General features: G+C 41.8%; 1 protein-coding gene and 2 non-coding genes across 3 annotated transcripts in view; all 3 read left to right on the top strand.

Annotated features, from left to right (window-relative positions):
- Positions 1-12,745, top strand: part of LOC132891954 (protein NLRC5-like) — an 888,139-nt gene that overhangs the window by 117,486 nt on the left and 757,908 nt on the right. The gene's annotated exons all lie outside the window — the stretch shown is intronic.
- trnat-agu (transfer RNA threonine (anticodon AGU)) lies at positions 2,628-2,700 on the top strand. The gene has a single exon. It is a non-coding gene; the product is annotated as a tRNA-Thr (tRNA).
- trnat-agu (transfer RNA threonine (anticodon AGU)) lies at positions 11,464-11,536 on the top strand. Its single transcript has one exon. It is a non-coding gene; the product is annotated as a tRNA-Thr (tRNA).

Raw genomic sequence — 12,745 nt, 5'->3', positions numbered from 1 at the left:
CTGTCACTGTGGGCCGCAGAGCACAGTAGTATAGTGCAGAGTCTGATACAGCAGCAGAGGAGATGAGCAGATCCACTTGGTTATTCTTTTCATCAACTTCAGCAGAGAGACGTGGTGGGATTGAATCACTTTTATGTCCACTTTGGGATATAAAAAGAAGGAACTCCAGTTTAGGTTTTGTCTGTACCAGTGCAGGTAGCTTCCTGTACCACTTGATTTGTAGCTGCAGGACAGAGTAACATCACTGCCTTCATCTATAACTGTATGTGTGAAAAGTGGCTTTATTGAAGCTGCCATGGAGTCACCTGTCATGGAGAAGAGAGCATGCACATTCTCATTTTTCTGACCACCACACAGAAGAATAAATCACTAATTCAACAGTTAATATTTCTGCAATCATGAAAAGTCAAAGTTAACTCACCGAGTGAAAGCCACAGACACATGAATATAACAGTGAACATGATGAATGGTCTCAGCTGAGTGAAAGTATTCTTTCTGTACTATGATATGTTCACATCATAAAGGTTCATGAAGCTCCAGCCCACAGCACCACATGACAGTGTCACCATTGTTACTGACAGATTGTTGATTCTTACTGAAGCATCCTGGCTTTACATTCAGCCTCACATGGGGAACCTGTCTTCAGCTCCGACTGTCAGCAGAATTCATATAATTATGAAAAATCAGTCAGTGTAATCTGTAAAAATATAATCTAATCAATACATTATTAAATGTTTAAATTCCCTGTTATATTTGTTTTATAAGTGGTTTTGCTACATTAGGAGATTTGGCCTGATCTGAAATTGCTGTAAATAAGTGTAAATTATGACAAATAATTTAGTATGAAAAGTTATTATTATTATTATTACAATGTGATTGATTTATTGACTTTGTAATAATGAACCCTGATATTTCACTGAGGTGAGGAACAAACCAGCTGCTGCTCTTTGTAATATTATGAAAGATGCCACCAAGCCATTAGGCCTTAAGAGGTGTGATGCATTTTGTGTGTGAAGTTTGCTGGATCGAGTGAAGGTTGCACAGAGAGAGAGAAAGAAACTGGGTATTTTATTTGTGTTTCTTATTTCCTCCTTCAATCCTCATTGGGGCCTTTGACAGACCTGAAGGGAGAAAGATCACGTCTCAGGTTCTGATCAAAAATATTGGGACCTGAGAGAAGTGGTGCTTGTGAGTTCTTGCTGCTGAGGAAGGAGAAGTTTCTTCAAAACACGTTACACTTAAGCCTCTATCATCGAACCTTTGACACCAACAAAAATACTTCAATTAAAGCTCTAAAGGATTCTTATAATGCTGTAAATATTTGTAAGTTCCTGGTTACATAGCACTAGGAAACTCGGGACAAGAACTCCATGAGATGTACATGGAAAAAGCATGAGGTTGAGAAAATTACAAGTTAAAAAAGACAAGAAGACAGAATCATCTATATCCCTCACCCTATATACCAACTATATACCAAGTTTCAAGATATTGTCACATTTTTCAAATTCTGCTGCAGGAAACCAACCCTACCTCTTTACACTGACCTCAGCAGCCCATGGCATAAGCCCACCAGACCTTTGGTCCAGGTGAGCTAAAAAGTAAAATTTCTCACATTTCTTAGTATCAAAAGGTTATACATTTACTTAATCAACACATAAAGAAAAGAAAGAAAGCACAACTTTATTCATCACACACTTGTGAAATTTTCTCTCTGCATTTAACCCATCTGAAGCAGTGAACCCACACACGTGAGCAATGAGCAGCCATGCTAACAGTGCCCGGGGAGCAGTTGGGAGTTAGGTGCCTCACTCAAGGCCATCCCATCTTCACCTAATCACATGTCTTTGAACTGTGAGGGAAACCAGAGCATGCAGACATGGGGAGAGCATGCAAACTCCATACAGAAAGGCCCCCGCTGGCTGCGAACCCAGAACATTCTTGCTGTGAGGCAACCATGCTAACCACTTACACCACCATGCCACCCAAAATTATGCCTACTCAGGTACCTTTTCTTTTTGCCATGACCCGGCTTTGAACCAGGGTTGCTGTGGCCACAACGCAGAGTACTAACCACTATACGAGCATGGCGAACTACTCAGAGATGGGCATATGCTAACTTTCAAGACCCTACCACTCGTAGTTTTCAAGTTCTGCTTTGAAAACAAAACCTCAGACTAACCTGAGAGACTAAGTCTGAAATTGTTTCCATGGAAACATGAAAAATTAAAATTTCTCAAATTTCTTAGTATGAAAAGGCACATCTACATCACCTTGTTAATATGTATACCAAGTTTCAAATCCGTATCACTAATAGTTTTGGATATATGCTCCGGAAACAAACATTGCTCTTAGAAACTAAGTCAAAATCTTTTATGTAAAAATTTTGAAAAATACTTGAGAAAGTAGCCAGAATGTACAGTCCACAGCCCACTCTACGATTGACACACTGCATTATTTAAAATGTGTGCCCTTTTTTATGAGGCAAATAGTAAACAGAAGCTAACTGCAGCCAGGAACTAAAGTTGTGAGTGATGTTCCAGCAGTTTCTGTGGGCTGTTTTGAGGATCAGCACAGGGGCTTCAAGATTCTGCTGTGGCCCCAAGCTTCAGCAGCTGTGAAAGTGTTAAGGCTCCATAGCTCAGTGGTGAGAGTACTGGTTTAGTAAACCAGGGGTTGTGAATTCAATTCTCACTGGGGCCTGGAAGGAATGCTTTGAAAGTGGAAGGATGATCCAGATAAAAGAGAGGATATTGAGACCACTGACACCAGAAGGTGAGCAAGTGCTGCTCATGATTTCTTGTCACCTGAAGACCACTTTCTGCTGGTCAGAAGGGCCTCATATGGACTGTTTGAAGATCACTGAGGATCTGAAGGTGTCTTTGGTGTGCAATTTCTGCAAAGCACTTTGCCTTCAAGTCTCCATCAACACCCATTGTCAGGTGGTATTTGTTTATATTTGGAGGCTACTTTGCAAAATTTACCAAGTCTTGTTTTTGGTGGTAATATACAAGTTCAGATATAAATTCATAAATCTGAAGGTCTACTCTTAAATAAGTGGAATATTGGCTTAAAAATCAAAATGTATTTATCTACATTATTCATCTCATCTCATCTCATTATCTCTAGCCGCTTTATCCTTCTACAGGGTCGCAGGCAAGCTGGAGTCTATCCCAGCTGACTACGTGCGAAAGGCGGGACAAGTCGCCAGGTCATCACAGGGCTTATCTACATTATTATTTATCATAACTTTTTCTTTTAGTCATCTTTACCAGGGGTGCCAATAACTATGGAGAGCACTGTACAAATCTTTTCCCATTCTATGACATGTCTGAGTTTCTATAAATTGAAGATTTTCATACCAGATGCTTTGTATAAGAGCCATCCTCCTTTGATTAGCTTCAGTTTCGGGAAGGCTCTTTCAAATAAATTGGAAACCTAAAAAGTTTACATAATGGGTTCTTTGATCTGTGTGTCAGACAAGGACTGTCAGGTGTCAGAAATCTGAATTGTACCTCTGAGTGTGTCATGTCTACATCCATTGTCAGAGTTCTTTTGCCGAGACCTGCCTGCATATGCTGTAGATCAGGGGTGCCCACAATATTTTGATTCGCGAGCTACTTTTAAAATGACCATGTTAATATGATCTACTCGGACTAGGTTGTTACCACTACTAGGCCTACTATGACTACTAGGCCTACTACTACTACTACTACTAATACTAATAATAATAATAATAACAATAATGACACTTGTTTTGATTTATAAACATTCATATGCAATTTGTTTAATAATATGCAAACATGCATACAAAAAGGTGACTGAAATTTACATTCAAATTATGTTAAATGCATAAGCTTTGTACTCCTAAACGTATTTTTGTTCAAATCACTGTTAACTTTTATAAACTGCAAACTACTAATACGGTATGTAAACATGAAACAAGCCCACTGTAAAAAAAAAAAGGGCTATGTTCAGAAAAAAAAGTTAAATGCATCCAGACAGGCATTGTAAACCCCAAAACATTTTTGTTCACATCAATTGACTTTTGTATAGCCTGCTAGACAGAGATTTGACATTTACAACAATTTTATATAAAAAAAATTTTCCTTCTTTTATTTTTTTTCCTTCTTTCTTTTCTTTTCTTTTTTTTTACCGTGGAACTTAGCAACAGCACAACTTTAATACATAGCATACTGATGTAGGCCCTAAATCAGATCTTAATCCGATGATGATCGGCACTGGAGGGAGTCAGAGAGGGCTGCATAGTCCGGACAGTAGCTGCTGGTAGTGAGCCTCAAGCAGGCCTCGAGATGATCGTCGGACATACTGGAGCGGTATTTGGACTTAATGATCTTCATATGCAAAAAGGCCGACTCGCACAAATAAGTGGAGCCGAATAATGCGGTTAAGGAGGTGCCATTGCCGCATGTTCGGGTACTTCGCCTCCGTGAGTAAATTCCAAAACGGCCCATGCGCCCTGGACTTCAACTCGATGTCAGACTGCAGCATCAGCATCTCGTCTTGCACGGCAGACGTGTTCAGCTGAAACAGTGCCGCAACTTTTGAGGCGAGGGAATCCACCTCAGTATCTTCCCCGAATGGGTGGCACATGAATGTAGCTAGTGGCTCGAGCAAAGCAAAGTCTTGAAATCGCTTCTCAAACTCTGACTGGAGAATTTCAATCTGCTCAGTGTAGCGCGCACTGTTAAGTTGCGCAAACGCCCTCCCTTGCATCTCCAGCTCCGAGGCGAGGTTTCGGAAGTTTCCTAAATCACGGCGCTGCATCTTTGAAACCAGCAGTTTCATTTTGCTGGTTGTCATGGTAACCTAATGTAACAATTTTTTTGACGCAGCGCTTGGCTGACATTTCGCTTCAGGGAAAAAGCAAATTTGTTTACATGTAAAAATGACCACGACGTTGTTGTTTTTTTTTTATTTCATAACAAATATATTAATATTTACATATCAATCATGAGATCTACCATCCCTGCCTTCGAGATCGACCGGTCGATCGTGATCGATGTAGTGGGCACCCAGGCTGTAGATCTTGTGCAGCTGAGGGGGTCATATCAGAGTTTTTGCTCAAAAGAAAAACTGAGAAAGTGAAAGGCTTCCAGACTTTGGCCACTTTTGGTGACTTGAAACCTATGGCAGCTCGGTTAGGCCTCTGTTTATAATATCCTGGGAAAGACCTTCAACATATAATCAAAAAATGTCAGTGCAATGTCAGAATAAATGAATAATATTGTTTTTTATTACCTCTGCCAATAATAATAACAATTCATTACATTTATATAGTTATTTACAAGGCACCAAAAGCACTTTACAGTGGAAGGGGACCTGACTAACTAACACCAATGCCTAACACGGGCTTACCCTGTGACTTCTTGAAAAATGTCTGCTGTGAAATAGGCCTATTTCAGTCAAGTTTTCAAATGTCACACCTCCTCATCTCATGATCCATGCTTGGCCCTGGTCCCTGGCCTGACCTCTGACACTGACTATCTGTGGGTTGTTTTCCCAGATTTTTCTGCAAAATTGAGAGAATATTCTGCACCGCTGCTATGGCAGCCTTGTCAGCAGGGGTAGACTCCTGCAAGAGTGTGAAATTAGCCATGCTGGTATTACAGCTGTGACAAGTTTTTTTATAGTATTTAATTACAAAGCGACTTGTTTGCAAAACATTGTAAAACATTACAGTAAGGCCTGCAGTTTCACTGGGACATCAATACATTTACTTCCATTTTGATTAAATTAATGGAGTCATAAGCAGTCCATGTCCTGCCTTAACGTTACCTCGGATTGCATCCTGAGGGGTACTGGCTTGTGAGGTCCTCTCTGAAAAATACGTCATATCATGTTAGAATAACTATCGATAGATGACTGAAATGTCTCTAGCAGAACTTGAACTATGGGTACCATGTATATGCATGTTTGTTAACTTATAGGGCAAACTATCTTTTAAAAGAAAACGGAACATGTACAAGTTAAGGAGAAGTGTGCTGCGTTCACATTCATGCACAAGTACTTGGGCTACTAGCATAGCCTAGCAATGAGATGCCCACTAATGAAACGCTAACGAAAAAAAAATGTCCATACTCACTGACCAACACTGCAATCTATCATATTGACAAACAACTCTCTCACTCTTACACACAAATACACACCCACAAACAAAACCATCCACAGCTCTGCCAGTTAGACCACCAAAATAAGATTTATGTCAAAGACCCTCTGCTTCAACCCTCTCTCGGTCAACGTGTTTAACATTAGCAAGACAGCTATTATATTGGGTAGTGGAGCTAAGTCTAACATTTGACTTGCCACGAAACACCTGCATAATGTGTACTACTGCAACACATACAACACATTTGTCCCACTTTGTTGAATTAATTCAATATCATAGTTGCCGGGGCGGCACGGTGGTGTAGTGGTTAGCGCTGTCGCCTCACAGCAAGAAGGTCCGGGTTCGAGCCCCATGGCCGGCGAGGGCCTTTCTGTGCGGAATTTGCATGTTCTCCCCATGTCCGTGTGGGTTTCCTCCGGGTGCTCCGGTTTCCCCCACAGTCCAAAGACAAGCAGGTTAGGTTAACTGGTGACTCTAAATTGACCGTAGGTGTGAATGTGAGTGTGAATGGTTGTCTGTGTCTATGTGTCAGCCCTGTGATGACCTGGCAACTTGTCCAGGGTGTACCCCGCCTTTCGCCCGTAGTCAGCTGGGATAGGCTCCAGCTTGCCTGTGACCCTGTAGAAGGATAAAGCGGCTAGATATAATGAGATGAGATGAGATCGTAGTCGGCACTGAAGTCCACTCGATCCTTGTTTCCCGTCAATGGATCGGTCACTGGTCAAACAGTCCGCCAAAATCCGAGTAGGAAATGGCCGCAACAGCTTCCGGGGGAATCGCTGAGCGTAGCTGTCAGTCAAACACAAGTTACCCAATGGGAATGCATTCCTGGACAGCCCACCCACACATGAACTTTGTGCCAAAACTGCAAGCAAAAAGTCAGGGAGCACAAACGAGAAAGCTGGAATCGCAACCAAAATCAATTACGTCAAACAAAACTGAGAAAGATGCGGAACAAAAATAAAAGGTTTCTGAAGAGTAATAGACTGAGATTTTGCATGATTACACGAATAATTTGTTTGCCAGTCAATTGACTTTTTTTTTTGACTTTTTTTTTTATTTTGATTTATCGTTTTTGTTGATATTTTCAAAAGTATTGTATGAACATTTTGGCACAAAATTGATTCCATACAAGCCAAAGATGCATGTGCCACTGGAGGTACAGTCCCTCAGGCCCTCAGCCTGCACCTCGGGTTCTCGGGCCCTAATAATAGTCCTTACGGTTGCAATGTGGATTCAATCGGGTCCTTGCACCGCAACAATGAACTGCTATAATTCCTAAATGGTTAAAAGAATATTTTTGTTAAATGCCTTGAATTAAAGCCAAACAAAACCCAAAAAGTAAACTCCTTTATACTGACAGATAATATCCATACAAGACATGTTTGAATGTTCACTTGTTCATATTTGTACCTGTATACTGTGTACAGATTTTATTTTAAAAGGAAAACAGTGTTCCTGTGCACCGCCATCTTCCTCTCTCCAAGGTTCAAATATCACAGTCTGAGGACAAATCGTGACATCACCGACTCCAAACCACTGAGCTCTCCGTAAAAATCTGGAGCGTTCATAGCCTATTCCCTGCTGTTGAGACGAGTGAAGCCATCTGGCTGGCCTCTTACCACTCACATCAATAGTGTGTGATCATTTGGCTTCTGTGTTAAACTGTCATGTCTGATCAAATTTGCCCCAAGAAAAGTATCTCCTGACTTTTTTCCTTTCATTACCTCTTCTTATTTTCTCAACTTTACCCACAATCCTTACATATCTTTATAGCACTCCCCTTCACTGTTATTGTTCGTTTTTTTTCCTTTTCCAGTTCAGTCTCTGATCATTTTTTTGAGCGGCTCTTTTACTACTATAATTATTTTTACAGAGATTATTTCAGTTTTTCTTTGTACAGGAAATCATATAATGGACGCCATCCGGGAAATAAGCCATTGGCCGGGAAATATGACCAACCCTGATTTAAGAGTACTTATCAATATACTTGGACTCAATTTAAACTAAAATCATGTTAAAACAGACAATCATGCCCATTTTGTCAATTTGTGCAAGTAGGTGTGACATGTGTAGATGATCGACATTGTCATTTGGGCTTCGCCTGAGATAAATGAAAATAACTACTGACCAAACTAGAACAACAACATCTCTTTTTATTTGCATCCCTCACTGCCATTTCTGCCTAAGGCTATGGTCCTTCTTTCATTTAGGCTGCTGAGGCTAATTTACTCAGTTCATTCTTCTTTTTGAGTTTGATCTGTTGAGCTTGAGTTCTCACATTCAATATCAAACATGTCTAGACTTTGGCTTTGATCTAGTCTGGGACATTTCCATCAAAAATCTGACACAGTCACAGTGTTCATCCCAGATATCACTGTCAGATTTTCAACAAAACCAGACAAAATGATGAGACCGATTTTTTTTCTTTTGATCTTGCAAACCATCATAAAATGCTGTAGGTGGGTCCACGCAAATGGCACTGCGCACACATGTAAAAATGATCACACACTATCAATTACTCAGAGGTGAAATGTCCGTCCACCACCTTTGACTTGACAGTTTGTACAGTTCACTGCTGCACATGCAGGCATTTTTCTTGTAATTTTTCTCACCAACTAGATCAATAACTTGACCAGTTTTGTTTAGCTTCCAGTAGCCTAAATGACCATTCTGCTCAACAATGTGAGTGGTAAGATGGCGGTCAGATGGTGTCACTCTGACGAGCCTCTGAGCTTTCCAGATTTTTATGTAGAGATCAGTGCTCCAAACATGATTTACCGAGGCTAGTGGAGCTCATGGACACATTGCTTCTAAATTGTTGTTAACAACCCTAAAGATGCCAAGTGTCAAGCATTTGGGTGTAAAATAAACCGGATCATTGATAATTTTATGTGACATGCTTTTGTTTTTATTCATGGAGAAAAGAGATCTTTTTAGACGGCAAGAATCACACTTCGATGGCAACAGGATTGTTTACTAGTATCTGTGTCAGTACTGAACATGCGTTATCTAGCCAAGTAGATTTAAGAAGAAGAAGAAGCCTTTATTTGTTTCACATACGCTCAAGCATCGACTGAATCATCTCATCTCATTATCTCTAGCCGCTTTATCCTGTTCTACAGGGTCGCAGGCAAGCTGGAGCCTATCCCAGCTGACTACGGGCGAAAGGCGGGGTACACCCTGGACAAGTCGCCAGGTCATCACAGGGCTGACACATAGACACAGACAACCATTCACACTCACACCTACGGTCAATTTAGAGTCACCAGTTAACCTAACCTGCATGTCTTTGGACTGTGGGGGAAACCGGAGCACCCGGAGGAAACCCACGCGGACACGGGGAGAACATGCAAACTCCACACAGAAAGGCCCTCGCCGGCCATGGGGCTCGAACCCAGGACCTTCTTGCTGTGAGGCGACAGCGCTAACCACTACACCACCGTGCCGCCCCTCGACTGAATCACACAGTGAAATTTCTCCTCTGCATTTAACCCATCTGAAGCAGTGAACACACACAAGTGAGCAATGAGCACACACACACATACCCACAGCAGTGGTCAGCTATGCTACAGCGCCCAGGGAGCAGTTGGGGGTAAGGTGCCTTGCTGAGGGGCACCTCAGCCCAACCTCAGGCCATGGCTCCTATATACCTAACCACATGTCTTTGAACTGTGGGGGAAACTAGAGCACCCGGAGGAAACCCACACAGGCACAGGGAGATCATGCAAACCCCACATAGAAAGGCCCCTGTCAGTCACTGGGCTCAAACCCAGGACCTTCTTGCTGTGAGGAGACAGTGATAACCACTACACCACTGTGCCACCCTAAACGTTGAAGTGTCAAAAAATAAAAAGATAAATAAAAAATTAGGAACCCGTAACATCACCTTGTTAACATGCATACCAAGTTTCAAATCTGGATTATGAATAGTTTTGGATATATGCTCTGGAAATGAACATTGCTTTTAGAAACTAAGTCAAAATATATTTTTTATGTAAATTTTGAAAAATACTTTTTTCAAAAATCCAAAATAGCAAAAGGCAGCAGTTCACATGTTGCTTGATATGTATACAAAGTTTCATGAAGATATCTTCAGTACTTTTAAAGATATGGCCCAGAAACGAAAATGTGACCGGACGGATAGCCCGCCGGACAGAACCCATTTCTATATCCCCCGCCAAAATTCATTTGGGCAGGCGATCAAAAAAGAACCAAAAATACTGGTTGAATTTTTTTGGGGTTGCAGTTCTCATCACCTGAAAACCACTGGCTGCTGCTGAGGATGGCCCCACATGAAGAGCCTGGAGGTCAGTGAGGTCACTCATGGTGCTTATGGTTTGTCTCTTGAGGTCTTGGCCTGTCCAGTGTTTTTGTTAGCTCAGATGAGAAAGTAGCCAGAATGCACAGCCCACAGCCCACTCTACGATTGACACACTGCATTATTTAAAATGTGTGTCCATTTTTTGCGAGGCAAATAGTAAGCAGAAGCTAACTGCAGCTAGGAACTAAAGTTGTGAGTGACGTTACAGCAGTTTCTGGGGGCTGTTTTGGGGATCAGTGCAGGGTCTTCAAGGTTCTGCTGTGGCCTCAGGTGGGGTTTACATTAGACCGTATCAGCGGATCATCAGATTAACATTTTTAAAATGATTAGCGTGCACACAGCAACGCCAATACACGATTCGCGTGCACACAGCAACGCCAATACACGGATACGCTTGGCTCCGCAGGCATCCTGTGCTCCAAATCACTCCGCCCTGAACAGCGAGTGCCCTCTGGAGGGTGCGCACTCCGGCCCTGCGCAGCTCACAGAGCACGCGAGTGAAGTGCACGAGCAGTGATTCGGGACTGAGCCGCTGTGTGTGTGATCCCAGTGCATATCGGGCATGCGCGTCACTTACCACTTGCAAGTGGAAGGATGGCAAGCCTAAAGACAATCATAACTACACAATGGGCAGTATTTGCATCAGTATTTGCAGTATTTTCATACTTTTATACTCTTTAATGAAAGGTGATACAAGGCGGAAGTCCGCGCCGTTTTTCAGCAGTCGTGTCACATGACCAACGCCAGCGAATCAGGAAGGTGGATGTCGCAGTGACGTTGTCCAATGACGACGCCAGCTAGAGCTCAGCACAGCGTATCCGCATATTCTCAATGTTTACACAACACCGGACCAGACACGATCTGGATTGAATACGTGGACCCTGGCGGATTCCCGTTTCCCGGCGTTTCCAGGTGTTTTAATGTAAACGGACAGTGCATCCGCGAAGAAAACGAGACAGATACGGTCTAATGTAAACTTGGCCTCAATCTTCAGTAACTGCAAAAGAGTTTAGGCTCCATAGCTCAGTGGTGAGAGCACTGGTTTAGTAAACCAGGGGTCGTGAGTTCAATTCTCACTGGAACCTGTAAAGAGCTAGTGAAACTGTCTCTGAATCTTACTTTTGTTGGCTAGGATGCTACCAGTTTTAGTATCAAGTGTAAACAAACCACAGCTGATGGATTCTCAATCCTCCCTGCCCTTCCCTTTCAGTAAATGATGTTTTTTTTTTTTTTAATTTATTAAAACAGGGAAAATGCAGTGAGAAGGTACATTCCAACATCCATGTAGGTAAACCCAGGCCAAAAATGGACATCGTCACTCCAAAAATTTCAAGCAATTTTGCACACATCATAAATAAGCTAACTTCTGCCTGTATCTATCCTTTGCTTCTCTCTGACTTAGATTATCCAAGCAATCTGGTAGTACAGCTTTTCTAGTGGTAGCTTTCTTCGAACTGCAGACATCTGACATCTTCAATATTGCTTGCCTTCAGTATGTAAACAAAGTTCGCTTGTCCCCCAGGATAATGGCAGTAACGGTTGCTAATATAAGTGTGAGATCAGTGCAAGGGGTCTGTTGCAAATTTTGACAATGTGGCACAAAGTTATAGAAGGGAACTTCTTTATAATCTCACTATCTGGTGTGACCCAGATGAGGATGGGTTCTCTTTTGAGTCTGCTTGCTCGGCTATTGGTTCCAAATCATCCTCAAACAAACAAACAAAGACTGAGGATGAATTTGAAGAGCTTTCGTGTGTTTGTCAAAAGATTCGGTATCAAGAATTCACACCACTGAGGAGAATATTATAGAGTCCGTGTGGAAACAAAAGAAGGTCCTGGTGCAAATAACGTCAAGCGTACAGCGCCGCCAAGCTGTAAATCGCTGCGATCTAATAATGGCGGGCAAGCTTTTAGTGATTTTTGTAACAGGATTCAGATGCAAAAAAGCATTTTTCAAAACAGTTTTTTATTTATTCGCCAACTTTACAGTGTAATTGAGCACAGCACACACAGAAAACTGGGGGTTTTCTGACATAACTTTCATTAGACTAGCACTTTAAGAACGATGCAGCCGAGTGAAATCCGCCTATCCGTCAGTCGCTGTGATCTAATAATGGTGGACAAGCTTTTAGTAATTTTTGGAACAGAATTCAGATGCAAAGAAGCATTTTTTTATTTATCTGCCAACTTTACAGTGTACTTGAGCACATCACACACAGAAAACCAGGTATTTTCTGATGTACCTTTCATGAAACAAGCACTTTCAGAACGATGCAGCCAAGAGAAATTCATGT

Source organism: Neoarius graeffei, chromosome 1 (genome assembly GCF_027579695.1).
Source record: "Neoarius graeffei isolate fNeoGra1 chromosome 1, fNeoGra1.pri, whole genome shotgun sequence".
In the NCBI taxonomy this organism is placed as follows: domain Eukaryota; kingdom Metazoa; phylum Chordata; class Actinopteri; order Siluriformes; family Ariidae; genus Neoarius; species Neoarius graeffei.
Note: the sequence above shows the minus strand (reverse complement) of the source record. Positions and strands in the feature narration are given on the sequence as shown.